Source organism: Anolis carolinensis, chromosome 5 (assembly GCF_035594765.1).
Source record: "Anolis carolinensis isolate JA03-04 chromosome 5, rAnoCar3.1.pri, whole genome shotgun sequence".
Taxonomy (NCBI): Eukaryota; Metazoa; Chordata; class Lepidosauria; order Squamata; family Dactyloidae; genus Anolis; species Anolis carolinensis.
The window spans coordinates 52,214,307-52,229,755 of NC_085845.1; positions in this window are offsets into that span (position 1 = coordinate 52,214,307).

Below are 15,449 nucleotides of genomic sequence, written 5' to 3' on the forward strand. Positions count from 1 at the left end.
AGCGTGGTAAGATGCTGTGCCACCAACACAATAGCCTCCCCATGTTCTATTAGGAACAACCTGGGATTAAGCTGTGTGGCAATTGGGTTGCTGTGAGTTTTCCGAGCTGTGTGGCAACTCTTCCCCATGATGGGGAAGTGCCAGCCTGGGCTCCGGGATTGTCCTGCTGCCCATTCGATTTGCCACGGAGGCTGGTGAATCGCAACACTTGATCTCATGTCCCATCTAAATGATAATTCAATGGAGTTTCAAAGTGATATTGAATAAAATAGTTTCACTCTGCAGATGATTATATAGGATATCCTGGAACCAGTTTGAGACCCAGATGGTGATTACAAAAACCACAGAGCACAGGTGTGCATTAATGGCATTCTTTTGCACACTTTTGGGGGAGCTTCAAACTGCATTTTATGGTTAGTGTAATAATAATAATAATAATAATAATAATAATAATAATAATAATACTTTATTTATACCCCGCCACCATCTCCCTGTGGGGACTCGGGGCGGCTTACATGGGGCAGAGGCCCAAACAACATAGGACAAAATATAGGCAACATAATACAAATCACACTATAAAAAGATAAAACAGTAATACAATACATCAATTAAAACAAAAATACAGGAAAAAATTGCATTTAAAACACATAAATGGAAGCTGCTGCCTATGGCCCCTTCCACACAGCTGTATAAAATCCACATTGAATTGGATTATATGGCAGTGTGGACTCAGTTAACCCAGTTCAAAGTAGATATTGTGGATTATCTGCCTTAATATTCTAGGTTATATGGCTATGTGGAAGGGCCCTGTATGAGACAAGGCTTTCTCTGTAACAACACCTCAGTTGTGCAACCTTGTGGAATTCATTGCCAAGGGAAGTCAAGTTGGCTCTATTCCCTTTTGAACTTTCAGTGAGCAATTAGAACTGCACTGTTTCTTCAACCCTTTTAAACTAGGGTTGACTTTAAATTGTTTTTAAAAGTTTTATTTGCATTTTAAAACTCCAAAAAATGGTTTTGGTCTGTTTTAATGGTCCTTTAAAATATGCTTCACTTGCTTGAAAGATATACCGATGGTCCCCACATCCTGAAGTGGGCACCCAGAACAGGATATTTGGCAGCGCCCCCCCCCCCCCCCACACAAACACACAGTTACCACAAAGATTAAGGGCAGCATGATCCTGTAGAGGATTTGGGATAAAATAAGTCAGTTTAAATGATGGCACGTAAGTGATATTTATATTTATATTTAAAACTCTATAGATCTACATAATAATAACTTACAATATCCACATTATCTCAAAGTATTTTGTTTTGTTTTCTGTGCTAAAATTTTTCAGTTAACTCCAGTAAAATCAGCTTAACGAAATGATTTTTGATGAACACAATTGTTAGATGTTTTAGTCATTCTTAAATAATCCCAGGATCACAGGTTAGAGCCCTACCAGCCCACTCTTGTGGGCCATATGTACAAATCAAGCTTTGTTGGAATGTAGTTCTTTTTTTAAGGACCTCAGCATAGAATTTAAATTTTCTGGTTTTGAAATATGGAAAATTTGAATCTTCTTCAGACTTAACGTTTTTGGAAAGTTATGACATATCTGTGCTTCAAAAAACTTTAGAATTGTTTATTGTTGACAGTTAACAGTGAAAAACCAGAAATAATGGTTTGCAATGAAAAACGATGAAAATCTAGACACTTTCCAGAGAACCATTAGTTGAATTATTTTTAATCAGCATCTGGAGACAGAGAGTTAGTGTTATTACAATGACTTTCCATTATTTGTAACAATCTTTTAAACTAAAACCATTATTCGCACACACCGTTTCAATAGTGACCTTTTAAAATCTATGTGCTTCAAACCACTGACTATTGGTACAAAACACATTATACTCTTAACCATTGTATCATTGCATCAACATTTAGAATTGAGCATGAGGCAACAGGTTCAGGCCAACATCTGAACTGTGAGATTTTGACCTCCATAAATGTAAGCGTACCTAGAAATGTATAGGTATAATTCAAAAAGATCACTTTCTAATTATATTTTAATTTTAAAACAAAGTAGATGTGTCTTTGTTACGGGGAAATGGGATCAGTTACAAGTAACTCATTACTATGGTTTATCATTTTTCATTTTTTATTGTAACAGTGGTGCTCTTGCAGAAAGAAGATACTGAATAACTGCTACTGGGGAATGTTTTATTGTCTGAGAAGTCACTGAGCTCATTGCCTTTGCTCTCCTCAGACTCCCAACTGCATCCTGTGCTTTGCCTCCTTAGGAAATTAAAATGTAAGGATTGGATCCTCCCTCCCCACAACTCTGTGAAGTCAGTACGAACTCTGCCACAGACTTCAGCAAAAGCAGGGTCAGGCTCTGAATCATCTTTCAGCCAAGGACAACTTTCTTTGAAGAGCTGTTTTCATGAGGCAAGTGAAAAGTGGCTGCCAGCTTCCATATAACCAAGGGAGTGATTAAATGTTAAAAATATGTAGAAGTCAATGGCAAGGTTTTTCCCTGTTAAATCTTTTTAAAATTATTTTTATAGGATACGGATAATGCTTCCCAGTTTAAAGACCTGCACTCCCTGTCCATGCCCCCCAAACACCAAGGATTTTATTTAGAGCCTTAAGTCATATTGGACGTGCACTCAAAAGTAATGGTTCACAAAGAAGGAGGGGTTACTGCAGTCTCTAGTCAACAGACAAGTGCATATTGTGAGAGAATACTGGCTATTTTGAGAGGTTAAAGATGACATATATTCCATGATTCACAGCTCTCACATATGTTTACATCTCCACGTCTCAGTTCTGAGGTAACCAAATAAGGACTGAGAGAGATTCCCAAATGAAGCTCAGTGTCCATGTGAGTCTATTGCATCCAGCCCAGTTTCTTGGCAGCTGCTGTGTGACCAGTAGCACTGGAAGGCTGGCCCAAAGATAATTGTATATGTTACAAAACCACGGAATATTATGGTTGCTCAAGAAAGGCTTGGCATGAAGACAGCAGGATTGTTGCATGTCAGGAGTGATGTGATTTGGCAGGGACATATGGAGAAGCTTACACAATGCTTGCCCACCCTCTGCTCCACTCTTGCCAGAGAGGTTTTAGTCCCCCCTCCCCATCATGAAAGTTGAAATCACTCTTCAAAACTTCCAATATGTACTTAAAAATAGAAGGAACCCTACCTCATTTTTCCTTTGGTCTGAAACCAAACAGTTTATACTGTGCACAGGAATGTCACATCCAAATAAACCACAATGTTTACCTCTCGTGTATCAGTCGTGCGCATGTGGTAGAGGCAGGGGGCTGAAGTGGCCTCCACCAAGATTGAGAGGAAGAATGGGTAAGTTTATTCAGCTGGTAGCTATGCAGGTGAAGATGGGGCTTATTGCCAGGGTAACTAGGACACACTCCTGTGATCATCCCAAAATGTTGACCTGGTTTCTTGAGTGACTGTGGTGCATTCCTGTAGAAGTTTTGCAAATATTGCATATATAGATGGGACCACTACTATTAAAGGCATAGTGCTGATAGCAAATCCAGGTAAAGATTCTGACTGCTGGGGAGGATCTCTCCCACCGTTTTGTGGAGAGCTGGCCAGTGCACTTAGAAAAAAAATAGGCAATGCACTATAGATATGGAAAACACCTTTTCTTTCTATGAAACAACTTCATATGATCCTCAGGATGTCCATACCCCACCATAGCCATAGAAGGTAAACCAGAATTTTCCTTCCACATTTGCTTCAGAACTTGAAGGATCAAGCTAAATGACCAGTTGCGAAATGTCCTATATTATTTGTATTTGGAAATAATCCTGGACACCATAGATTGCTGGACACAACATCTGCACCTCATCTAGGATCATAGTCAATTAACCGGTCCTCAAGGAAAAATCCCTGACCATTCAGCAGCCCACTGTGAAGAATCTGCATGGCATTTTGCAGATAATGTCACTCAAATCCATTCTTACTTGGATGCTGTTATTGACACCGTTCCAATGGATGTAACTTTGGCTCCTGCTTGTCCAGTGTTGATGGATACCTTTCAATTTGGGCAGCCTAAGGATGTTGACAGGATCCTTGGATTGGTGAGAGCTTCCACATGTATTCTACATCTTTCTCCTTCTTGGATGATCAAATAGGCTGGGGGGGGGGGGGGTGGCAGAGTGTGTGAAGGTGATGGTCAATGTCTCCTTAGAACAAGGCAAAGTTCCAGCTTGCTTAAAGGAGGCAGTTGTGAGACATATATTTAAAAAGCCATACCTGAACCCCTATAATGGACAACTATTGCCCAACCTTCCCTTTATGAACAAGGTCTTGGAGCATGTTGTGACCTCCCAACTTCAGGGATTTCTGGATGAAATGTATTATCTAGATCCATTTCAACCTGGTCTCAGGCCTGGCTATAGAACAGAGACAGCTTGGTGATGACCTATGCAGAGACCTAAATAGGGGGAGTGTGTCCCCGTTGGTTCTCCTGAATCTCTCAGCAGCTTTCAATACTATTGACCATGGTATCCTTCTGAGTTGGTTTACTGGGATGGGACTAGAAGGCACTGTTGAACAGTGGCTCTGGTCCTTCCTGGAGGACCCTACCCAGAAGATGGTGCTGGGGGACTCCTGTTCAAACCCCCAACCATTGACCTGCGGGGTTTGTCAAGGTTCTGTGCCATCTCCCGTACATGAAATCACTGGGAGAGGTCATCCAGAATTTTGGAGCTTGGTGCCACCTATATTCAGATGACACCTACTCTAATTTCTGATGTTTCAAATATAGAAATATAGAATGGTGCCAGCTACAGATAAGGAACAGCAGGAATTGACCCATTTGAAATTAGTAACAATTTACAATGACAAATGCTTACAGGATGCTGATCTCATCTGTACTTTCTGTATTGGACCATAAAAGCTGAGGCTAGGAATAATGGAATTATTGGTCCAGTTCTCACCTTCTTCTGATTTATTTGGTGTTTTCAAGTGCGTCTTGATGAATTGCTTGTCCACTTTTGGAGTTGGATGCTTGTTATAAATGCTGGATTAGGTGGACCTTAGTCTGAGCCAAAAAAACCAGAAGTTGGAAAGTTTGGAAAAATTTCTTTTTTGAATACAACTCTTAGAATCCTTAATTGAGCACATTATGTGGGTGTGGTGGCAAGAAGCTTCTGGGTGTTATAATCCAAGGCTGGAATCCTTTTTGGTGCTAGTGGAACATTGGGCTTGGGCAGCATACCTGTGCTGAAGGTCTGGAGAGTGAGGGCTGCTCCTCTTCCCCAATTTATGTAATGGGAGCTAGTTGCCAGTACACCACAACAGCACAGCCAATCTGCATTTTTTTGTGTTGGTGTAGAGATACAACCAAGGGCACCCAATTACCATTGTGTAACCATAGAAAAGGCTTTCTGCAAGGAAGTACTTGGTTCCTCCTTGTGCAACACCTGAAAAAGTACTTACACCAGTGTAACCCCAGGTTTTTCCAGTGTAAGTTGCTATAAGGATCCCATGCACCCAGCACGATTGTCTCAAGCACAAGTGCATTTCAGTGCAACTCACTGCACAAAGATTAATTGTTTAGGAACTTGCATATGTACTTCTGTTTTAATTTTTTAATGCATCACTTTGCTGTTGAGGATGAAGAATCTGAGCAACAGTAAGAAAAAGTAGATGATGCAAGGCTGAATTCAGCCCAACCTTACTGTGCAGCCTGTGTTCAATTATGCTTCAGACTGAAGAATTGCTCTCTTGCAATTCCCAGCTCCATGCTGATGGTAAATAGCAAAATATAATAAGCCAGCCAGAATGTCCTTGTTTGTGCTTGAGTTCTCCATAGGTGCCTCAGTTATAATTGTATTAGAAAATAGTGGTTTTTTACATGGCACTGACCTTCTAGATTATTAGGTGGAGTTTTTTCCCCATATTAATATTGAACAAAATAGTCAGATTAATTTCTTCTTCATTACTTCAGTCATGGTTAGAAGAAGCTTCTCTCTGCTGGCAGTAGCTGTTTCAGATTCCAATTCAATTTTCAAGCAAATCCTGGATGGAATCCTATTGATATTTTATGTACATGTACACTTTCCTTATTCATGCAATTGTACCTTTTTGGCCATGGCATAAGATCCATATTCGGTTCACAGTTTCACAAATTGTATTTTACAAATGTTTCTTCTGCACAAATGATTCTGCATTCTTGAATGGTGCATGACTACTGCTCAGCATCACCAATTCATTGTGATTGTGGAAACAGCAAACAAATTGTCACATACATCATCAGCTGCACAATGTCAATATTCATCACAAGCATGGAAATAGTGCAACCATTACTTAACTTATGCAAGAGTAGATTTACACCACACAAGTATGATGTTAATTCTTACTTTGTGATTCAATGATGTTCAAAACAATCAAGTTAAAATTTGCTAATGGGTTTATACAGCATTCTTTGTCAATTAACTGAGAAAATACCTATGTTTGCTTACATTTCTCCAAGTGGAAATTACCCAACTGAAACTGTTTCATATCCATGATCATTACTTGTGATTTTGACTCCATTGCCGTAATCATAACTCTACTTTACTGGGCATTGTGTGCACGAAGAGAAGGAGGGCTCATCTATTGATGATCTGAACATGATTGAATTGTGTTTCTGTCGAGTTTTTGGGGATTGGGCTAAACATTATTTTAATCCCCCAAGAAGCTGATAACGGGATTCCAGCCAGAATTTTTAGGACTTGTGTCTACACAAAAGCACATTCCACCTTGTGCACTCAAGACCATCCCTCATAATGCATGTTAAGAATTTAGAGCAAGAGTATATTCCCTCCAAAGTAATGTATAGAGGGATGCTGGGATTTGGTGTCATGGTGTTACAAGTTGCTGGCAGAAAAGTCTCGCATTAAACTACAAATTCCACAGCTCCATATGACAGAGTCATGGCAGTTAAAACAGGATCAAACTATTGTAATATTTTAGACTTTCTTTTTCCTCTCATGATCTCTTTCCGCCCAATAAATTTTATGCAATCCCGGGTATGTAGATATATAAAATAGGTATAAAAATCAAACTTTTACTGATAATATATCAGCATCTCTAAGGCTTACTAAAGCAGCTGATTTTCCCTTTTTATGAAGTACTGCTGAAGCATTTTCTGCAAAGACCACTGCAAACATTATACATTGTTGGTATCATATTTAAATGTCTAGGTGGTGTTCAGAAATCTTTTACTGTTGCCAATTTTTTTGTGACCCCAACATTGAGTTAAGGGGACCCCATTTGAGTTCGGTACCCATAGTTTAATAAACAGTGATATAGACCAGGACTTCTTAAATTTTCCAGGATGCCTTTTGGCCCAAAATTTTGTAATGTGACCTCAGATATATAGATATATAAAATAGGTATAAAATTGAAATATTTCCTTATAACAAATCATCATTTTCAATAATAATTATAATTATAATAATAACTTTTTTATCCCACCCCATCTCCCCGAAGGGACTCGGGGCGGCTCACATGGGAACCAAGCCCAAATACAGCATAAAATACAATATCAAAATGCATTTAAAACATGTAAACATGTAAACAAGGTATATAAAATACAATAAAAACATACTCAACCAACCAATAACCAAGGCTCAGTTAGCATATTCAAGATTGGAGCAAGGCAACAGAATATATATATATATATATATATATATATATATATATAGTGCAACCTCCAGAGCTGGGCCAGAATAAAGTGCAATGGCTGGGTATATATTTTCAAAGCTTTGCAGAGTCTAGCGTAAACCCTGCACAACAGAGTCACATAACTGTTTAAAACAGATACTAGGTGGCATTCAGAAAAAAATTGTGACCTCAACATTGAACCCAGAGGATCCCATTTGGGGTTGGGACCCATGGTTTAAGAAGCAGTGCTATAGAAGACCACTGAGTAGCTAGCTACACTGGACCTCCTGCCATCACATACTGCTTCTGCTCTTTCTGCAATAGGTAAAGGTAAAGGTTTCCCCTGACGTTAAGTCCAGTCATGTCCGACTCTGGGGGTTGGTGCTCATCTCCATTTCTAAGCCGAAGAGCCAGCGTTGTCCATAGACACCTCCAAGGTCATGTGGCCGGCATGACTGCATGAAGTGCCGTTACCTTCCCGCTGGAACGGTACCTATTGATCTACTCACATTTGCATGTTTGCATGCTAGGTTCTGCTCCCGGGATTTGAACCTGGGACCTTTTGGTCCGCAAGTTCAACAGCTCAGTGCTTTACCACACTGGAAGTAAAAGTAAAAGGAAGTTTAAAAAAAGGGGCAGATTCGCATGGCTTCAGATCCTGTAGCCCAGCATGGGACCCAATATTCTCATGGGAAAGCTTAAAAAGTATGGATGTAAAGTACTTTAACTCTGAATGAAAAGGGCAATTGGAAGAATAAAACTAAATTAAACTCAATGGTGATAGGGGGGAAAGGGGGGAAAGCCAGTTAACCACCAACATCTTTTGTTCTTCCTGATGTGAGTGAAGCAGTGCTCAGGAGATGGTAGGATTAACTATTTCCCAACTCCTCATAGGGTTTTTAGAACAACACTAAAAAAGAATATGTCTGCTTTTTGTTAGAACATAAATTGACCAATATGTGAGCATGACTCTGTTTAATTTAATATTAGTTTCACTCTATATTGGATTAAAGGAGATAATACAAATTGATATTAAGGATCCAAGGTAAGCATCCCTGCAGGCAAAAAAGATTAGCTGCTGTTTATATTACAAAGATGCACTCTGGGTGTTCAAGAATTTAACAGATAATAGTCAGCAATCTCAGTCAGAGTGCAGCACTTGAAGTCTACAGTGGGGATCAGATTAGCTTAATCCTATGGCCATGTTTAGATGTTACTCATCACATGTTTCTTGAATAAGGAAACAGAGTAATACCAAACTCTGCCTCTATTATTTAGACTGGTACTTTAATTTGTTTTAATGTATAATATCCACCTGATAAATTGAGGTTCTTTTGGAAAAAATGGAAGGGGCTCTGAACCTTTGTGAGACATAATACCAGACGGCAGTGGTTCTCAATCTGTGAGTCCCAAAATGTTTTGCCCTTCAACTCCCAGAAATCCTAACAAATGGTAAACTAACTGGGATATCTGGGAGTTATAAGCCAAAACACCTGTGGACACACAGGTTGAGAACCACTGCGCTAAGACAACCAGCTGTGGTGTGTGGTGATTTTAATATTCATGTTGGTTCTGGTCCTAACTATAAAGGAAGTATTTTTGGTCTGGACTGTAATGAGATCTTCCTAACTGATTGTTTTTCTTTGGACAAAGTGTCAAACAAAGAAAATAGGAAATCACTTGAGCTAATGTCCTGCTTTTGATTGACTTGCCTTTGTAGCAATTCTTGGGATAATTCTAACTGCTATTTTTACATTTTTAAATTGCAGAGTAGGTAGTGTCATTGATTACATCTTTGATTCCTCAAGGTTAGTTTTATGGGATGAACTATAATATTTTAGAAAGTGGTCATCCACCTATCTTTTTGTCCACATCTATATTAGCTTCTCAACGGTCCCTTCCACCTATTGATCTGTTTGATGGAACAATAATGGAGAAATGATATCTTTTTGTTGAAAATTAAATCTAGGATCATTTGAATATTTCTTACCCTTTGAATGTGCATCAGAACATTGCCAAAGGATACATAAATGCTGTAGGTACTGTATTTTGATTATTTTTGCAGCCTTAAGACCATTTTTAATTAGAATTCTCAATTACCCTAGAATGGTCTCCGGGAAAGTGGGTTAGTATGATTATAAATATAGGATTCTGAAAGAAAGTGGCTCCATTAACAAGGAGGCTAAGGCAGATGCAGCTGAAAGTTGAAGTGCTGGCTTCCTCTTGCCTAATTTGTGAGTATTAAGAAGGGAGAGAGGAACATTTATGATTGCTCAGTGAAAAAGTTGTGGTTGGCAGCCTTGAAAAGGAATGAAAGTTGATTTTTGAAATTTGACCTCAATATCGCACATGGGCTTTAATCCCATGTTAGATGTTTGTATTTCTGTGTTAGATGTTTGCATATCTAGTAAAAAAAATTTAGCAATATTTTTGAATCCGATTTCGTTAATGGCATTACCTTTATGAAGCGCAGTCTCAGGAAATAAGTAACCAACTTGTATGTATTCTATTAGGTTTGATCCATGGTGATGAGAGGATCTTCCAATTCAGGAGTTATATACTAAAGCCCTTTCCACACAGCTGAATAAAATCCCACATGATCTGCTATATATGGCAGTGGGGACTCAGATAACCTAGTTCAAAGCATATATGATGGGATTCTCTGCCTTGATATTCTGGGTTATATGGCACTGTGGAAGGTCCCTAATACAATTATGATGGAGGATTGACAGATGACATTTGTTCAACAAAAGGAGTCAGACATGGTTTCTTCTTAACAGCCTCCTGTTTAATCTTTGAATTAATAATATTGTGATTATAATAAATTGTCCTGATCACTTTCCTCCTTCAATAAAAGGTAAACATAAAGGTTTCCTCCTGACATTGTCTTGTTGTGTCTGACTCAGGGGGTTGGTGCTCATCTCCATTTCCAAAGAGCCAGTGTTGCCCGTAGACACCTCCAAGGTAATGTGGCTGGCATGACTGCATGGAGCACAGTTACCTTCTTGTCGGAGTTGTACCTATTGATCTACTCACATTTGCATGTTTTCAAACTGCTAGGTTGGCAGAAGCTGGGGCTAACAATGGGAACTCACCTGCCCCCTGATTCAAACTGCCGACCTTTTGGTCAGCAAGTTCAGCAGCTCAGCGGTTTAACCTGCTGCACAACTGGGGGGCTCCATCAATAGGAAATTGTAAAACCGCAATCTGTTTAGATATGTTGACGACATTGTATTTTTATCTATGAATAAAAATGGATTGAAGAGAAATCCAAATAAGTTTTATCAGTTCTGTCACACAGAACAACGTAGAATAAACTATGCTAAATCTAAAGTGAACACATCTGGCAAACAATTACCTAAATATACTTTGAATTTAGGTAGAAATAAGATAGAACAGCTCCCATTTTTTAAATACCTGGGGGTACATTTTAATGAGAAAAATTCTTGGAACACTCAACTGCAAAATAACAGCATTGGAGTCAGCCCATGGTATTCTGATTTTTTTTCTGTTTTAGGAGTGGCAGGCTGATAATTCCAGCATCAAAAAAAATATTTTTAGGAAAGTAGTTGCTCAAATGCAATATGGTATTGATTTCTAGGGAGAAATCATAACATCTTGAACATGTTTTTGAGATTTGAGAACTCCAGCTTCATTTCTCATGACAAAGATGGGTGTGCTATGTGTAAAAGTCAATGATGAGGAGGCAGCCCTTTTTTCTGTAAGTAGGTCTTGGACATATCAGAGGACCACTACCCTAAGCTTGCCTTAGTTGAGCAATTGAAGAAAAGTGACTGGACTAATTTGTATCTAAACATATAAACCCCTAAAATCCTTTCAACACATTAAAAATAATACCTTGAGTTAAAAACAAGCTGAGAGATGCATTGCATAAACTAGATAATTATCAGGATTTAATTCCAATTACGTACATCTGCTATTTTTTCTCATTGGTATCATCTGTTGAAGTCAAATCATGCAAGAGCCTAATATCTACAAACACGTGTCTTTGGCCCTCTGAGAGCCGCAGGTACAGAACTACTTTCCAAACGATGCAAATATCTTTCTTGGATGGCAGGGATGGAAACATTCCAAGAAATGCAAAGCTCTGTTTGTATCGTGAAAGAAGTAGACTTTACTGCCAGCTTTATCAAAACCTTAGGAAAAGATTCTTTGGAGAGATTTTAGCTTCCTTACAGCGTGAGAGCTCTTATGTGAAACTGTGCTGACTACTGTCAGACTATGATCCATTTGTTCTTATTTTCAAAGGCTCCTAAAATTATTTGTGTTAATTATTTGGAAGCTTTTGCTTGTGCAGAAAGAAATCTTTACATTTTTGGTATGGATTTGTATGTATGTATTCTTTTACTGGATTTGTAATGTTGTTTAGTCAAATATGATAAATGACTGGCTGACTACAATGAGATCAGATTAGTTTAATTCTGTAGTCAGGTTCAGGTGTTACTCATCACATGTTCTTGAACATGGCAGCAGAGGAAAAACTTTTCATTATATGGAATGTGATGCACGTGAAGAGGAAATCTTTCTATTTGCAGGGTTCTATGTATGTTTTCAATAAACAGTCTAAAATCACAGTAACTTATGTGGGTAGGTTTTTTTTTCTTTACTTTGGCTTTCTGAAAATGTTCAGTAAAAATTAGTTACCATATATTGGTAAACCAATCCGTTTCAGATCCCAGAGTAGAACTGAGATATGGGAATCAGAATCTTTGTGACTCCTCTGTTATTTGCTTTGTTCAACCCTTCTCCATCTAAGTATATGATTAAAGTAAATATAGTCAGTTGGGTGTTCAGTCCTGCAACTTCATGCTGTTTTCTGTACTTTAGTGCCTGTGACATATGTTTGCAGCATATGTTGTAGAAGAATGTGTGTAGACACAAGAAAAAATAAAGAGAAAGGAAGGAAGTATAGCCCCCTCTCCCCCCGGCACAAACAATATTAGAAGCATTATACTAGAACCCTCGAGGTTGGGAAAGCAATAGATATGCTACCTCATTTCCTTTCTCACTTCTTCTTTGCTGAGTGCATTCTGTTTGCCAGAGAAAAAGATATTTACTATTTAACAGACTGGGTGCTAAAGTATGGAGGGGAATGTCTGTGGGGTGGAAGGTGTTCCCACATCCTCCTAACATTTATTTAAGGATCTCAACACTAATAACTTAACACTAACTTTGGACCAATTAACTAGTCAATTCCAGGAAATGCCTTAGCTGGTAATCTCTCAATAATACTGTACACATGAAAGGTAAATATTTCTTCTAGCATTAACTGATGAATCATTTCTGGGAAATGTATATTGTATATTGTAGCCCTATACAGCAGATGCTATTTGATTCCCCAGGTTTCCTTTCTGTAACAGGCCTTTCTACCCCAGCTTTCTAGATAATCCATAAGACTTCATTCTTTCCACTGCATAATGCATATGGTTGAGAAGCACATTTATAATGAGTCCCTCCATGAATTTATCTTCAGCAAATCATGTCAATAAACAGTGAGCATCTTCACTTCTTCCAAAAGCCACCACAAGGGGATCACAAAGAGCTCACTGTAGTTTGAAAGCATAGAAGCAGCTAAAAGCAAATCTATAAATAAACAATGGTTTTGGTTTGAGGTGGTAGCAGAAGGCATTCAAGACAGCACCCACAAAAAAGGACCCTTGTAATTACTGAAGACTCAATTATTCATTCCTTATGGCAAATGAAAGGCTCCCCAGGGGACCATGCCAGTAGAAAAGGAATGTTTGAGCACCCTCTGAGAAATCAATATACATGATGATATCATTATTTTATTTTTTAATTTGTTCTGTTAATAGCTTCAGAAGGTCATATTTATAACGCTAAAAATTAGAAAGATAACCCCAAATTAGTACACTCAGTATTGCTATAGATCCAATTTTGTCTGTGCACATTCAAAAGAAGACCTACAAGTCACTCTAAATACATTTGCAGAAGCATACGAAAAGCTCGGCCTCTCATTGAACATTGAGAAAATCAAAGTACTTTTCCAGCAGTCACCAGCCAATCCCTCTGCAATGCCAGAAATGCAGCTTATGATGTAACACTAAAAAATGTTAACCATTTCTGCTACCTTGGCAGCCACCTATCCACAAAAGTCAACAGTGACACTGATATACAAAACCAGAAATGCAGCATTTTTCCAAATGAAGCAGAGAGTGTTTGAGGATCAGGACATCAGTAGGGATACCAAGGTGCTTGTTTATAAAGCTATTGTCTTCCCAACCCTTCTATACGCCTACGAAATGTGGACTGTCTACACACGTCACACTCAACTCCTGGAATGATTCCATCAGCATTTGCCTACAAAAAATGGTGCAAATCTCTTGGGAAGACTGTTGGACAAATGTCAGTATGCTGGAAGAAGAAGCAAAGACCACCAGCACTGAAGCGATGCTCCTAAGCAATCAACTCCACTGGACTGGCCGCATTGTCTGAATGCCTGATCACATCTCCCAAAGCAGTTACTATACTTCCAACTCAAGAATGGGAAACATAATGTTGGTGGACAGGAAAGGGGATTTAAAGATGTGCTCAGAGGCGGTTCAACCACCAGGCCAACTAGGCAGTTGCCTGTGGCGCCATCTTGTTGGGGACGCCATCAAGGCAACTCTTGTCTCCTGTGGCCTGTCTCCGCTGCCGCGCCTCCCTCCGCAAGGAAGGAGCCGAGGTCGCCGCTTTGGGGAGCAGAGAAGCAGCGCTTCTCTACTCCTCAAAGCCCCGTACACCTTCCTTCTTGCCAGGAAGGTGTTCGGGGCTTTGCAGAGCAGAAAGCCTCTGAACGCCTTCCTGGCGAGGCCTTCCTGGCAAGAACGAATGTCTGGATTTCTCCTGTTTTCAGAGTGTTATTCTTTATTTATTGTCCTGATTTTAGGGTTTTTTTTAATACCAGGGGCTATCTGGGTTATCTAAGTCCACACTGCCCTATATCCCTGTTCAATGTTTGGTGCTAAATTTGCAAATATAGTAATTCCTACATAACATTACCATGTATTGAACTGCTTTTTCTGTTGATTTATTGTAAAACATGATGTTTTGGTGCTTAATTTGTAAAATCTTAATGTAATTTGATGTTTAATAGGCTTTTCCTTAATCCCTACTTATTATCCAAACGCTTTTATTTTTCAGTGATTGATTTGGGGAGGGGGGCCAAAATTCTGTTCGCCTACACTTGAAAATACCTAGGGCCGGCTCTGGATGTGCTTAAAGCTAACCTTAAAAACTGTGGCATAGACACTGAGAATTGGGAAGCCCTGGCCCTTGAGCACTATAATTGAAGGTTAGCTGGGACCAGAAGTGCTATGGAATTTGTAGAGGCATGAATGGAGGGCAAAAGGAAGAAATGTGCCAAGAAGAAGGTACGTCAAGTGAACCCTGACTAGGACCGCCTTCCACCTGGAAACGGATGTCTTCACTGTGGAAGAACATGCAGGTCAATAATAAGGCTCCACAGTCACCTATATATCCACCACCAAGACAGTACACTTGAAAGGCCATCATACTCAGACAATGAGGGATCACCTAAGTAAGTAAGTATTCAATTCCATAAAGCTATCATAACTGAGCAGATGAAAGTGAATCATGTATAGGTATATCCCCTGTGGCACAGCATGTTATTTATTTATTTATTTACAGTATTTATATTCTGCCCTTCTCACCCCGAAGGGGACTCAGGGCGGATTACAATGAATGTATATATGGCAAACATTCAGTGCCATCATACAAACAACATACAGTATAGACCA